The sequence below is a fragment of the Schistocerca nitens genome, chromosome 5 (genome assembly GCF_023898315.1).
Source record: "Schistocerca nitens isolate TAMUIC-IGC-003100 chromosome 5, iqSchNite1.1, whole genome shotgun sequence".
Taxonomy (NCBI): domain Eukaryota; kingdom Metazoa; phylum Arthropoda; class Insecta; order Orthoptera; family Acrididae; genus Schistocerca; species Schistocerca nitens.
In genome coordinates this window covers 47959581-47976389 of record NC_064618.1, presented here as the reverse complement: position 1 = coordinate 47976389, position 16809 = coordinate 47959581, and the positions used below count along the sequence as shown (strand labels likewise).

The 16809-nt window shown below is 41.6% G+C and overlaps 1 protein-coding gene across 1 annotated transcript in view; it reads right to left on the bottom strand.

The window, feature by feature from the left end:
* LOC126260271 (eukaryotic translation initiation factor 5B-like) overlaps positions 1-16809 on the bottom strand; it is a 561696-nt gene that overhangs the window by 159467 nt on the left and 385420 nt on the right. The gene's annotated exons all lie outside the window — the stretch shown is intronic.

The window sequence follows — 16809 nt, the reverse complement described above, 5'->3', positions numbered from 1 at the left end:
AGCGGTGCAAACACTGCCAAGCATTTGCCTGTCTACTTCTCTGCACTGCAGGCCACTTAATTCTGCTTCAACATTCGTTGTGTCCAGGCATGTAAACCAATAACGATAAGTTTGACATAGTACTTTTATAGGGTAAATGTAAAAGAAATGCCATAAAAACAACTTAGTGGTGTTGAGCTATCTATCCAGATTGCCTATGTCTGATGTGCCAGGCAACTGCACCAGTTATTAAGACACTAGTGCAGACATGCTGCTTGAACATCAAAAAAAGGACAAGAAAGAAGGTTGGAACTGACAGAGAATACAAAGAAGTTATTCTGCTTATGATGCTAATGAATTTGAACAGTGGTGCAAGACATACTGCCAAGGAATGTGGACTCAACCAGACAAGTGCCATTCGCATCCTGCATCTACAGAATATCCACCCCTATCATTTGTCACTACATCATGCACTCAATGACTGTGATTTCAAACAACGTACAGAATTATGTCGGTTTACCCTTCAGAAACTGAGACACAACCTATGTTTTTCCAACGTATGCTCTCTACCGATGAAGCAACATTTACTAACCACACTAACGTAAATCTGCATAAAATTCACTACTGAGCAGCAAAATTCATATTGGTTTCGTCAGGTGTAGCATCAACAGACATGGAGCATACACATATGGTGCAGCATCATAAGAAATTGCATTGTGATGTTACTTCATCCCAGGCATTCTAAATGGATATTCATATGCACAGTTTCTGATGAACATTCTGCCGGTTTTTCTAGATGAGGTATCACTGGATATTCAACAGTGTATGTGGCTGCAACACAACAGTTGTCCAAATCACTCATCCCATGTTGCAATGCAGATATTGAATAAGAGCTTTCCTGGATGTTGGATAGGACGAAATTTGAATTGCCAGAGCATTCTCTACCATATCATTCACTGTAATCCCACCTGTTCATCATTCTTTCGAATGGCCGCTGCAAATATGCCTTTCAGTCCATGATCAACAGTTTGAACACATGTTTACATAAAGGATAAAGTTATTTTTTTGGAAGGCAAAATCTATGTTATGTGATCTGAGTGGTTACCAAACCACTGATAGTAAATTGTTTACTTCATTTACATGTGTATAAAATTGCATTGCAATGTCAAATAAGTTTGACAGCATGTACTGCATGTAGCTAGTAACTCCGTCATTACATGCTTCCATTCAGCATGAAACCACAAAAGAATATTTATTTTGTGGTGCACACGTAATCACCAAAGTATTTTTAATAAAAGTTTTAGTTCAAGAATGTATCCCATATGATATAATTTAGAGCTGTGTAGGTAGAGACAGTTGTCTGACAGGACTATTTTACCTCTACGAAGCACACAGTCATGTACAGGAAAACATAGGTCAAATCTTCCTTCTAATATTTAGATATTTAATAGAGTAGTTTCTTTTTGCAGCATATAAGACCTATTTATTTTTGAAGGGTGAACAGCTGATTTCTCTGTTTCAGCTGACATAAATCTAGGAGGATACACTAATGTGAAATATTTTTCCTAAACCTTCTGTGATGTTCTAGAGTCGCGCATATGTCGTATTTTGATATACAACATTTGTAGGGGAACCTGCATCTGGGTCATAAGTTGGTTTGGTTCAAGGGGTAATAGAGCTTTATTTTCATACCTTATGTATACCTTAAGGTATATATTACACAGTCAGCTCAGCAGTGTTTGCACTGCAAATGCCATTTTCGGCTACTATACTCTCACACTCTAGGACATTTCTCGTACTTTTTTTAATGACTGGTTTCAATGTCAGCGTTAACAAATGCTATATCACTGTAATTGTCTTCTCAAGAGCTATCGAATGCAGTTATAAAAAGTTATGTGGTTTCATTAAAAAAAAATACTTTTTTCAGTATCTCCTTTGATACCAGTGCTAGAAACATTAACCAAACAGAAACATACATGCCCCTTGACACTACACTCTAACATTTGCTGAAAAATCACATTTCGATGTGTGTTAACATTCACAAAGTAAAAGGGGTGTTACATCTTATGTGTATCACCCTGTACATTAGATTATTCACATCAATGGACACTTGGCCAAAGATGTTTATGGGTGAATACCTAGCTTCTTTCTTTACCACACTTCGCAATGGTGATTGATATTGTAAGTCATTTCTCCACTGTGTATTATATTACAAATGTTACTGTTGTTTTTGAACAGTAACTGGTTATGAATTGAAAACACAAATAACTAACTAGTCACTAAAATTATACTTTCATCTTTTGGTGGATTTATTTAAATTGAAAAGACATAGATGATTTGTATACACATCTTTTCTGAGTAATCCTTGACAATGTCTGACAGTAGAAGACACACAATTACTTTTAAACATAACTGAAAAGTTACATGGCGGCTTTGATTTCATAGATAATGAGTAATATAGCTATGAATACATTTAAAAGATCACAGGCTGATTCTTGAGTTGTTAAAACTTCAAACAGAAGCTTTTCAAAAGTGGTGCTACAGATAAATGCTACATATTGAATGGGAAAGGGACCAGTTTTATAAGATACAACCACAGGTATCGATGAACAGTCAATTTGATAATGGAGATAATGTTTGTAGACAGAGGGTGGGGGAGTTTAAAATTCTAGAAGGAGACTAAGGCTTGACTACAATAAGCACTAGAAAATGAAATCAGCAAAGACTGTGTATTGAGCATTAGAATCTAAAAAGTGCAGTGAGTGTATTATATTGGATTGGCGCAAAAGTTCATAGCATTTTTCTGCAAGTTTAATGAACACAACAAATACACATAAAGAAGACTTTAGTCATCAATAATATATTCTCCTTCACTATTTAGAACAGTCTGCTGACACTGGAGTACCTTTCCTACTCTGCAACTGTAGAAATCGTGTGGTCTTGAGACAAAGAACTCATTGAGCCATGTTTGGAGCCCATTTTCTTAGAGAAAGGAAGTTCGTTGCAGGTTGTTAGCTAGAGAGCAGGAAAAATGAAATCTGAGAATGCAAGATCAGGTGAATAAAGTGAATGCGGAATGACTTCCCAACCAACTCCTGTATATTGTTCTTTGTCATCTAGCAGAATGTGGGTGGGCGTTATGATGGAGTAGCATCACTTCACGCAGTCTTCATGGTTAGTGTTCTTGGATTGTGTCTGCAAGACATCTCAGTTGTTGACAAGGGAAGCAATTTATAGTCCACCATTGTCGCTGCTCCATCAGATGCATAACAATATCTGTTGTGGGTGCCAGTGGGTCATTGTATGGGGAGTCACTACTTTTTTTGGTCCAACCATTTCTTTCTTTTCCTTATGTTAGTATAAAAACACAATTTCTCATTACCAGTAACAATACAGGTCAGGAATGGTTGGTCAGAAATGGTTGGTGTTGTTCATGAACCAACTGATGACAAGCAAACTGAGACGCATATGTGGTCACCTGCTGATATTTGTGATATCAGCTTAAATAATGCAGTACCCATTCACCCAATTTTTTAAACATGTAACACGTCAGCCTCAATTGCAAATGAGAAACCAAACTTCACCCAGGTTTCAGCCAAAATAATTTGGCCTTCTTCAGAAGTAGTTTAGTGTCACTTGCTTCTGAAGAGGGCCAAATTATTTTGGCTGAAACCTGGGTAAAGTTTGGTTTCTATTTGCAACTGAGGCTGACATGTTACATGTTCAATTTTCAAAGTTGCTGACAGGGCTGCACAATGCTAAAAATTCCAATTTTTTAACCTTCCCCATTGCAAGGAAATATTACATGGTGGTGGAATTATTATTATGAGCGTATGGCATTGGTGGCCGGGAGACCCTCGCGGGACAGTTCGGCCGTCGCTACACAAGTTCTTTTAACGCCACTGCGGCAACTTGCAAGTGAATGAGGATGAAATGATGATGAAAGACACACAACACCCAGTCATCGCGAGGCAGAGAAAATCCCTGACCCCGCCGGGAATCAAACTCAGGACCCCGTGCATGGGAAGCGAGAACGCTACCGCAAGACCATGAGCCACGGACGGTGGTGGAATGATCACAGTTCATCACATCTACCAGTTCTTGAGTACAGTGATGTGGACCACTGTGGATTAATATGTTTAAAAGATCTTTATCAAATCCCAAAGGTCTTCCTGAACATCAATAATTACTAATATCAAAACATTCCTCCTTAAAATGAGAAAACCATTTTGTTGCTGTGCTCCGTCCAATTGCTTATCCCCATACATGGCACAAATGCTTCCGGCTACCTCCACTACTGTCACCCCTCTACTGTAATCAAATAGAAGGATACACCAGAAATGTTCCAATTTCTCCACTTGGCACTCCATTTTCTACTGTCCACAGCTCTACTGACTACGGCAAAATGACAATATGTAAACTCAGGCAGCAACAGTGAACTACAAATAAAAAATGAAAATTGATAAAGAAACCCATAGCAACTGGAATACAAACATCCTAACTTACTCTTTTTTTTTTTTTTTTTTTTTTTGTTGACTCTGTGTGTGTGTGTGTGTGTGTGTGTGTGTGTGTAATTGAGTTTTTCTGTGTGTTTCCTGTTTCCTGTGGGGCTGCTACAGCAAATTGCAATGTCAATTTGTTTTATTATTAACTTTATCTACATATAGTGATGACTGGATGCATTGTGGTGGTTTCACATGCTTTTTTATTTTCTTTGTTTTTTGTCCTCGGTGTTGACGTACTGGCTGAAAAATGGGTTGAATAAGTCAAACACCGACTAATTTCAATGATGTAGCCAACAGATGCTCAGTTACGTTTCACTGTCTTTTACTTTCACTTTTTACAACCTCCCATGTACACATTTATATGGCCAGTGCACTATTGTTTAACTTTCGATAAGCCTCATTAATAGTTTGCAGGCAAACCTCCACATACTGCTATCATAGTTTACTACTGAACATCTACAAGCAATAAAAACCTAACCACAAAGTTCACAGTTCTTGAAGAATAGAAAGGAGCAGACACTTCCATTGTTTTTACATGTGGCCTAATAGTTTAACAATTATTCCACAGTTAAGTTGAAGCATTGTTGTTGTTGTTCTAACCAACACAGGTTTCTCATCTGAAACTCGGTCACGGACCGACTGTCTCGTGACCAAAAATCAGGCCCTTATATATCGCCACAATAATAGGCCCTGAAAGTACACATTGTACGATGTTTAATTTACAGAAATTACAATTAAAACTTAACTCATTTGATTAACTGAATACATTGAAAAATTAGTTCTTTTTAACAGTTTCCTCTACAACAAGAGTTACGCCAAATTATTCATTTACATCATAAAATTAACAAATATAGTTACATAAACAATACTTTTGACAAAACTGTTAATTACTTTGGAATTAATTAAGGGCTGGCTTTGCAAACATGTTTCAAATAGAGCTAAACAGATACTTTAAGATTACTAGTATTTTGTCTTCCAAATGTTTATTAATTATTACAGAATTTATATTTGTCTATATGTCAACAATAGAATTTAAGTTACGAAACAATTATTGATTTCACCCTATTACAAAATATACTAACTAGGAATAGTCAAAATAAATTAGAAAATCAATTACATACCTAAAACTAAGCACAAAATTAGATCTGGTGTTATAGTCTTTAAAACTAAGCACCAATCTTTCCCTTTTATGAAAATGCAGATTATATTCATGTATGTTAATGGTAAATAGTTAATCATGAAAAAATGAATTTAAGGAGACAGATGGCAAAACTAGGGGGGAATTAAAACTATCCCTGCTTGCTCTGCCACAACATTTACTTAGTTAGTATAAAAATACTGCCTATCTGTCTGCTGGGGATTGCAAGAAGAGTGACAGATAGTAGTGAGTGTCCTTGAGGATTTACAATAAACTTCAAAATAGATTTTCTTTATTCTGTAACTAAATACTTATGGGTAGGAATTCATCTGCTTGGTGCTCCAAGGCAAACTTTATATTTTTGTGGAGCTGTTTCTAATTTTATGTATTTCAATTAGCAAATCATATTGACCGAAATTGCCAAGCCATCTGTTTGCTTGTAGAACTTGTAGCTGAATTTGAAATATTCTGTCTGACAAAATAGTGAAGCGTCCACAAGGGGAAGAGGAAATGAAATGAAATCAAACATTACAGTTTGAGAGGGTATGTGATGTTATTTCATTGATTATAAAACCAAGTCAAATTTACACATAACTAGTCAGTATGGGTCCACTTATCAGTGTGGAATTGTGCTACCCCTGGTTCAAACACACACACTGATATGGCCAGGGAGGGTGTCATAAGGCCTCTGTATCCTCTCCTGAAGCAAGCTGGTCCACAACTGTTGTACTGTTGTAACTCATACTTGACATCCTGGATACTGGCACTGGGACAGAGTTGAGGTCCAAGAGTATCCCACATATTTTACCAGGGACAAATCTGGGGATCCAGTTGGTTATGCGAGTATCTCAACATCATGCAAAAGTTCACAGACACGTGTCGTGTGGATGAAAATGCTGAAAAATGGCATCACAACAGTATTGCACGAGGTAACATATGGGTGCAGAACATCACTGCGCCAACTATGTTCCCTCAATCACCACTAGCCATGACCAGAAGTCACATTTGATGACTCCGCACACCATGATGCCACAAATAACAAAGCTATATCTGTCCAAAAAAATTGGAAGAATGGGACCTCTCCCTAGGTCATCACCATATTATCAGACGATGGTCATCCTGGATAGTGCAAAACCATGATTCACCATTTGGCAGCTTCCTGGTCACAGCATCATTCAAAACACAGCTGTTTGTGTATTGATGTTAACGGCACCCTATGCTTGCTATGGTAGTTCTCTTGTCTGGCTGCAGCTGGTCTCTCACCAAGGGTGCAGATGACACAGAATGTTGAAAGGAGTTCTCAAATGGCAGGTATAGATGTGGAGGGGTTACAATATGCACAATGCACAATATGGTGATCCTTCCTTGTGATGGACAGACGTGGTTGACCAGAACCCTAACAATGAGTATGCCTGCCCCCACATTTCCATGCACATCAACAATGGACCACTGTCACATCCTAAAGCCCCATGAATCCAGATACTGCATGATTTCACCAGCTGATCATATGGAGAACCACAATGAGGCCCTTTTTAAACTATGTGATGCGATGATATTGCTGTCTCCCATGAGTACAAAGCATCTCTGTGTCCTTCACAGTGATCACTGTTCATGCCCCTATATACCACATCAAGACTGGTAACAACACTAAGCCTGAACAATGCTAACTAACTCAGGTGTAGCACTATTAATTTACATACCTGCTGATGGATAAAGAGATTGATGAAATGTATGATGAGATAAAAGAAATTATTCAGATAGTGAAGGGAGACGAAAATTTAATAGTCATGGGTGACTGGAATTTGGTAGTAGGAAAAGGAAGAGAAGGAAACGTAGTAGGTGAATATGGAATGGAGGTAAGGAATGAAAGAGGAAGCCACCTGGTAGGATTTTGCACAGAGAATAACTTAATCATAGCTAACACTTGGTTCAAGAATCATGAAAGAAGGATGTATACATGGAAGAGGCCTGGAGATACTAGAAGGTTTTAGATACATTAGATAATGGTAAGACAGAGATTTACAAACTAGGTTTTAAATTGTAAGACATTTCCAGGGGCAGATGTGGACTCTGACCACAATCTATTGGTCATGAACTACAGATTAAAACTGAAGAAACTGCAAAAGGTGAGAATTTAAAGAAATGGGACCTGGATAAACTGAAAGAACCAGAGGTTGTAGAGAGTTTCAGAGAGAGAATTAGGGAACGATTCACAAGAATGGGGGAAAGAAATACAGTAGAAGAAGAATGAGTAGCTTTAAGAGATGAAATAGTGAAGGCAGCAGAAGATCAAATAGGTAAAAAGACAAGGGCTAGTAGAAATCCTTGCACAACTGAAGATATTTTAAATTTAATTGATGAAAGGAGAAATGTAAAAATGCAGTAAATGAAGCAGACAAAAAGGAATACAAACGTCTCATAAATGAGATCGACAGGAAGTGCAAAATGGCTAAGCAGGGATGGCTAGAGGACAAATATAAGGATGTAGAGGCATGTATCACTGGTGGTAAGATTGATACTGCCTACAGGAACATTAGAGAGACCTTTGGAGAAAAGAGAACCACTTGTATGAATATCAAGAGCTCAGATGGAAACCCAATTCTAAGCAAAGAAGGGAAAGCAGAAAGGTGCAAGGAGTATATAGAAGATGAAGATGAAATGGGAGATATGATACTACATGAAGAGTTTGACAGAGCACTGAAAGACCTGAGTCGAAACAAGGCCCCGGGAGTAGACAACATTCCATTAGAACTACTGATAGCCTTGGAAGAGCCAGTCCTGGCAAAACTCTACCATCTGGTGAGTAAGATGTATGAGACAGGCGAAATACCCTCAGACTTCAAGAAAAATATAATAATTCCAATCCTAAAGAAAGCAGGTGCTGACAGATGTGAAAATTACCAAACTATCTGCTTAATAAGTCACGGCTGCAAAATACTAGCACAAATTCTTTACAGATGAGTGGAAAAACTGGTAGAGGCCGACCTTGGGGAAGATCAGTTTGGATTCCATAGAAATGTTGGAACACGTGAGGCAATACTGACCCTACGACTTATCTTACAAGATAGATTAAGGAAAGGCAAACCTACGTTTCTAGCATTTGTAGACTTAGAGAAAGCTTTTGACAATGTTGACTGGAATACTCTCTTTCAAATTCTGAAGGTGGCAGGGGTAAAATACAGGGAGCAAAAGGCTATTTACAATCTGTACAGAAAGCAGATGGCAGTTATAAGAGTCAAGGGGGCATGAAAGGGAAGCAGTGGTTGGGAAGGGAGTGAGACAGGGTTGTAGCCTATCCCCGATGTTATTCAATCTGTATATTGAGCAAGCAGTAAAGGAAACAAAAGAAAAATTTGGAGTAGGAATTAAAATCCATGGAGAAGAAATAAAAACTTTGAGGTTCGCCGATGATATTGTTATTCTGTCAGACACAGCAAAGGACCTGGAAGAGCAGTTGAATGGAATGAACAGTGTCTTGAAAGGAGGATATAAGATGAACATCAACAAAAGCAAAACGAGGGTAATGGAACAGAGTCGAATTAAATCAGGTGATGCTGAGGGAATTAGATTAGGAAATGAGACACTTAAAGTAGTAAAGGAGTTTTGCTATTTGGGGAGCAAAATAACTGATGATGGTCGAAGTAGAGAGGATATAAAGTGTAGACTGGCAATGACAAGGAAAGCGTTTCTGAAGAAGAGAAATTTGTTAACATCAAGTATAGATTTAAGTGTCAGGCAGTCGTTTATGAAAGTGTTTGTATGGAGTGTAGCCATGTATGGAAGAGAAACATGGACGATAAATAGTTTGGACAAGAAGAGAATAGAAGCTTTCGAAATGTGGTGCTACAGAAGAATGCTGAAGATTAGATGGGTAGATCACATAACTAATGAGGAAGTATTGAATAGAATTGGGGAGAAGAGGAGCTTGTGGCACAACTTGACTAGAAGAAGGGATCGGTTGGTAGGACATGTTCTGAGGCATCAAGGGATCACCAATTTAATATTGAAGGGCTGTGTGGAGGATAAAAATTGTAGAGGGAGACCAAGAGACGAATACACTAAGCAGATTCAGAAGGATGTAGGTTGCAATAGGTACTACGAGATGATGAAGCTTGCACAGGATAGAGTAGCATGCAGAGCTGCATCAAACCAGTCTCAGGACTGAAGACCACAACAACAACCTGCTGATGGTGTATATATGTAAGAAGTTACATTATTTAGGAATAAAGAAGATGACTCACTGAAATGCACAGGAGCTGTGTCATCGACAGGTACACAAACAAAAAGTACAGAGCTTTGCTTTGCTAGCTTCGGAAAGAGACTCCTTCCTCAAGCTTGTGGGAGAGAGAAAAAAAAACACTCACACACATGCCTGTCTCCTTACATTGTGCTCACTTGACTGCCAGCTCTTTTCTGGCCCCCAGTGAGAGTACTGGGGTGAGGTCTGGAGGATGGGGGGGGATGAGGGATGGAGAGAGGTGGGAGGCAGGGAGAGGGTTGGGGGGAAGCATGGAGAGGCTCATGGGAGAATGGGAAGCCATCTGTGGACTAGCTAGGGGTGCAGGTAGAATGAACAGGTAGCAAGCAGCTGGGCCCACGATTTCATAGACTAGAGTGTGAGATGGTAGTACACACCCAGCTGGTGGATACGGCATGGGGGGACAGTGAGTTATCTTACATTTAGGCCAGGGAGGTTACAGGAGCAAATGAAGAGCTGTAAGGATAGCTTCCATCTGTCAAGCTCAGAAAAGCTGCAAGTGGTGGGGAGGATCCATATGGCAGAGGTTGTGAAGCAGTCATTGAAATCTCACTTGCTGAGGTCTGCTGCATTTTGTGCCACTGGGTGGTCACATTGTTTTTGGCAACAGTTTGGTCGTGGCCATTCATTCTGGTTGACGGCTGGTTGTCACACCAATGTATAACACTGTGCAGTGGTTGCAGCAGAGCTGGTATATAACATGGCTGCTTTCACAGGTGGCCCAGCCTCGGATGGGTTAGGATAAACCTTGACAGGACTGGAGAAGTGGTGCTGGGTGGGTGGATACGACAGGTCTTGCATCTGGGTCTTCCACAAGGATATGATCCCTGTGGTAGGAGATTGGGGTGGGAGTGGTGTAAGGATGGACTAGGATGCTGTGGACATTAGGTGGGTGGCAAAACACCACTTTGTGAGGGGATGGAAATATCTTGGGTAGGATTCCCTTGTTTCAGGGCATGATGATGGGTTATCAAAGCCCTGACGATGGATGTGGTTCAGTTGTTCCAGTTCTGGGTGGTACTGTGTGAAGAGGGGGCACTTCTTTGTGGTTGGTTCTTGGGATGTATGTGTGGATCAAGTCCGTGTGGGGATGCGGCATGAAATATCTGTGTGTATATTAGGTATGGAGGCTATGGCCTGTCTATGAAGACCTTTGTTAGGCCTTCAGCATACTGGGTGAGGCAGTTCTCATCACTGCAGATGCATCTGCCACAGGTGGTAAGGCTGTCTGGGAGGGATTCTTTGCTGTGGAACTGTTGGCAACTGTCGAAGTGCAGGTACTTTTGGTTTTTCTTCTTGTTTGTTTGTTTGTTTTGTATTAGGGCACAAAACCAACTAGGGTCATACGTGCCCATGCCAGAACTGCAGAACACAAAGACAAAAAAGGAGTTAAAAATGACTACAAGTTAAGCTCAGTCGATGGAAGGAAATGCAGCTAAAAACAGGGGCATGGAGAAAGGCCCATAAAAAGAAGCCATACAGAAATGGAGGTCCTAAACTAAATTTCCATTGCATATTGACATGATGGATAAAAAGGAAAATGCGGACGACAGCCCATATGTCATTCGCTAAAACGGCCAATAACTCAGACGGCTAACACAAACAGGAATGTAAGCGGTTTAAGAAAGGGCATTCCATCAGGAAATGGCAGACAGTCAAAGGTTGAGTGCAATGAGTACGAAGTAGTAGGGGAGCACCATTTAACAAATGCTTTTGGCAAAAAAGACAGTGCCCAATACCCAACCTAACTAAAATGATATCCTCATAGTGAGAGGACTGGGAGGTTTCCAAGCCACTGGGAGAGGCCTAATAACCTGGAGCTTGTTCCCATGGAGGCAGGACCAGTTGTGGTGCCAAAGTGACACCACCTGCTGACAATGGCCACACAGAGATCATCGGGGGCGGGGGGGGGGGGGGGGGGGGATGTAAGAACTTGCAGGCTGAGATACAAGGACTGCAGCATCAGCAGCAGAGTCAGTGGCCTTGTTTCCTGTCAGACCAATGTGACCAGGAACCCACATAAACATCACTGTTGCTCCATCAAGAGTGAGCAAGTGACAGCTTGCCTGGACCTGTTGCGTAAAGGGATGGACAGTGTACAGCACACAGAGGTTTTGAAGGGCACTGGGAGAGTGGGAGCACATGATGCAATTGAAAAGCCTGTGTCGCCGGACGCACTGCATGGCCTGATGCAGGGCAAAGAGCTCTGCTGTAAACAGTAAGCAGTATTCCTGAAGCTGGTACTGAAAAACATCACACTCGACACCACAGTCAGTCCGAGAGCCATCAGTGTACACAAAGGTACTATCGTGAGGTTCTATGCGAAGATCAAGAAAATTATAGCGACAGAGCGAGGCTGGAGTAGTGTCCTTAGGAAGTAAATGATGGCCATGGTGAACACAGGCTGCTGCACAAGGCCAAAGTGGTGAAGGGTTCACACCGATCAAGGAAGAGGCAGGTAGCGTGAAGTTAAGCTGTTGGAGCAACAGCCGAAATTGAATTTTGGGAGGTAACAGGGAAGAGGCACACGCTCCATACTGGCGATCAAAGAAGGAGCCATAAGATGAGTAGCCAGGCATGGCAGGCAAATGGGATGTGTATATGCTGAGGAGGAAATCAAGATAGTATGGCAGTAGCAGTGTGGCAGCTTCTGCATACAGATTCTCAACAAGGTTAGTGTAAAAGGCACCAGTGACCAAAGGGATGCCACACTGGTGGATAGAACTGAGACGGCATAAGAGGAACAGATGTGCAGATGCATAAATGAAACACCTAAAGTCTACAGAGAGAGAAAGGTAGACTGATCCGCTCCCCAGGAAGTACCGCCTGAGGACACATATGACACTGAGGGACCGCGTACAACGGACAGCCAAGTAACACACATGGAAGGACCAAGACAGTTTCCTATGAATCATGAGTCCCAGGAATTCTGTAGTTTCAATGAACAGAAGAGCAATATGCCCAAGACGTAAAGACAGTGGAAGAAACCAATTGCACTGTCAGAAATTCACACAAGTGGTTTTGTTGATGGAAAAACGAAAGCCACTGTCCACGCTCCATGAGTAGAAGACAATGCTGAAGAAGCCACTCAAAGAGACAAGTCTGTGGAGAACTGCAACAGATGGCAAAATCATTAACGAAAAGGGAGCCAGAGATGCCCAGTGGGGGACAGGCTATTATAAGAGTCAATCGTGATAGCAAAGAGGATGACGCTCACGATGGAACCCTGAGGCACATCATTTTCCTGGATAAATGTGTCCGAGAAGTCAGAACCCACAAGTACTTTGAATACTTTTTTTTTAATCCTGAAGGAAATGGGGTATGCACTCACGGAAGACCCACATACGAGGCGTGGCTAGAAAAAAACCGGACTAGTACTGGTGAAACAATAAAACGAATGCAATAAGGCTGAAAGTCGCGTGGCCTGTCACGTGACTCTCGCTCCGCCTACTGCTCGAGTTTCATCTGCCTCCTGCACTCAGTCTGCCCGTGGCGTCTGTTTTAAGTAGTTGACGTTTTGTCTGTGCATCGGAAAATGTTGAGTGTACAGAAAGAACAGCGTGTTAACATCAAATTTTGTTTCAAACTAGGAAAATCTGCAAGTGAAACGTTTGTAATGTTACAACAAGTGTACGGCGATGATTGTTTATTGCGAACACAAGCGTTTGAGTGGTTTAAACGATTTAAAGATGGCCGCGAAGACACCAGTGACGACACTCGCACTGGCAGACCTTTGTCAGCAAAAACTGATGCAAACATTGAAAAAATCGGTAAACTTGTTCGACACTTTCCTTGTCAACTCCTGTTAACTCAGACACTGCTCTGATTGTTAAACGGCGATCTTGTCGAACAAGTTTACCGATTTTTTCAATGTTTGCATCAGTTTTTGCTGACAATGGTCTGCCAGTGCGAGTGTCATCACTGGTGTCTTCGCGGCCATCTTTAAATCGTTTAAACCACTCAAACACTTGTGTTCGCGATAAACAATCATCGCCGTACACTTGTAACACTACAAACGTTTCACTTGCAGATTTTCCTAGTTTGAAACAAAATTTGATGTTAACACGCTGTTCTTTCTGTGCACTCAACATTTTCCGACGCACAGACAAAACGTCAACTACTTAAAACAGACGCCACGGGCAGACTGAGTGCAGGAGGCAGATGAAACTCGAGCAGTAGGCGGAGCGAGAGTCACGTGACAGGCCACGCGACTTTCAGCCTTATTGCATTCGTTTTATTGTTTCACCAGTACTAGTCCGGTTTTTTTCTAGCCACACCTCGTATAGAGAGTATGCAGCATACCAGTCCTCCGCCAGGTGTCATAGGCATTCTACATATTGAAAAATACGCCACAGTCAAGTGTTTCCAAAGAAAACAATTCATGACATGGGATGACAAAGTGACACAATGGTCAACTGCAGAACGCTGTACTTAAAATCCACACTGTGCAGTGGTTAGTAAATTGCAAGACTCGAACCACCATACTGGGCTTAGGTATGTGTATGACAGTGGCTTCACACGAGCATTTGAGAAAGGTGCCCTCCTCCCAGATGCAATTGTATGTACAAAGGAGAAAGTGCTCGTGCACCAGGGAAAGGTTCTGCAACATCCGACTGTGAACATCATCCAGCACTGGGGTGGAGGATCGGGATGAAGTGAGAGCATGATCTAGCTCTCCCATACTAAAGGCAGCACTGTAGCACCCACGATTCTGAGAAGAGTAGGATATCGCCTGAGCTGCTTCCACTTGTTTCCAATGGAGGAAGGCAGGGTGATAGAGGGTGGAGCTCGAAATCTCCACAAACTAATGGCCCAAGATGTTGAAGATACCAATAGGGCTCAATAAGATATCATCTGCTATGGTCAGGCCAGAAACTGGGGGATGGACCTTGGTCACATAGAGCCGTCAGAGGTTGGCCTACACAATGGAAGAGGGAGTGGAACTGTTAAAAGAACTAGTAAATGAAAACCAGCTAGCTTCTTTGCTATGCTGAAGAACACGATGACAATGTGCATGCAACTGTTTATAACAAATGCAGCTTGCCATTGTAGGGTGACAGTTAAAATCATGGAGAGCAAATCTCTGTGCACGAATTGCATTGCAGCATGCTGTAGTGATTCGAGAATTTCTGGGTAAATTCTAGAACCACTCAGCCTTCTACCCATCTCGAAGACACGATATTCTGGATATGAGTGTGGGATGGTAGAATCCTACCTACTGTGCATCACATGTTTGTGTGTTCAGGTTTAAAATCAGTCACGGGAAGAAAGTAGACGCGGTGGATGAACAGCACCGACAACTACCTGTCGGGCAATCCATAGATGTTTTAGTGAGTGTGTAAGGAAGAACCATGGAGTTTACATGCAGCTCTCTGCTTACTGTGTCACTGACTATTGTTATTAAAACAAGGACAGTTGAAAAAGAACTCTTGGCGTAAGCTTGCTATAGGCAAGACTTATTTTCTGATTCATGTTAAGAAAAGTTATGGCATCTAAGCCAACTTTCTTTTAACTGTAACTCACTTTGTTTCTGACAATCGGCTGTATGAGAGACTTACAGGCAGTTACATATTTATGTGGAAAGTGAAAGTTTTATTGTGTATGGAGGGTAAATACATTGTTAATAGATAAAAAGTAAAGTTTGTGTGTCTACTTATTTCATAAGTAGAATGAGTCTAAAAATTCCTGTACCTAGCGTTATTCAATTGAGAAGAAGTCAAGAGAGTTTTCTGCAGCTGGCTAGCCAGTAAAGAAGAGTGGCTGCAAGTTCCAAGTAAGTTGGGATTGGGGTTGGGTTGGGTTGTTTGGGCAAGGAGACCAGACAGCGAGGTCATCGGTCTCATCGGATTAGGGAAGTATGAGGAAGGAAGTTGGCCGTGCCCTTTCAAAGGAACCATCCCAGCATTCGCCTGGAGCAATTTAGGGAAATCACGGAAAACCTAAATCAGAATGGCCGGACGCGGGATTGAACTGTCGTCCTCCCAAATGCGAGTCCAGTGTCTAACCACGGCGCCCCCTCGCTCGGTTAGAAGTAAGTAACCTCGTAAAGAAGTGGAAGGTGGTTTCGGGTAATAAACCAATATAATCCAGATTCACACTCACACTTTAAGTCATTAGAACATAGAATGCCTCAGTTCACCAAGGGACCAGGACACGGCATGGTAAAGAGGAAGTGCGAGGAATGGAAAGTTCTGTGGTGGTAAGAATAATGTTTGTAAGATATTCTACCTGGTCATCACAACTGGGGAAATGATGTTTGTAGAAGGTCAGGTCACCAGGGAGGAGTAATGCCTCCAATTGGCTTTAGAAAGCTGCCATTTGGGTGTGCATGTAGGTGGGGTAGGAGTCAGCAATGGATAGCACACAGGAAATGGTCACTCAAGTATGTGTCAGAGATAATGGACAACTCAAGAGAATGGACAAGCTGGGCAGTGCAGAAGGAGAGGTCCAAATGGGAATACATGTGCCTCCAGTCTGAAAGGAACGTGGGTTCTCCTGTGTTAAGTCAGATGAGGTTAAGTTGATTGAGAAGGACCAACAGGAGGGCACCACTCTGACAGGTTCTGGGAGAGTGCAAAAGGAGATGGTGTGCACTGAAGTCACCTAACAGCAGAAAGGAGTGAGGGAGTTGCCCAATAAGCTGGAGGAAGTCTGCCCTGGTGACACCGAATGATGGAGGGATGTAAATAGTATGAAAGGAAAATGTGAAGTGAGGAATGGAAATGCAGACTGCATCAGTTTGAAGCTGGGCCGGCAGGGAGATAGTATGAATATGCATGTCATCCCGGATAAGCAGCATGACTCCCCCATGAGACAGAATACCGTCGTCCTTGGAGAGAAGGGGAAGTTGGACCAGAAAGAAATGCGAGAGATCAAAGCCATCGTGAGTATGCAATTTTGTTTCCACAAGGCAGAGAACTGTGATTTAA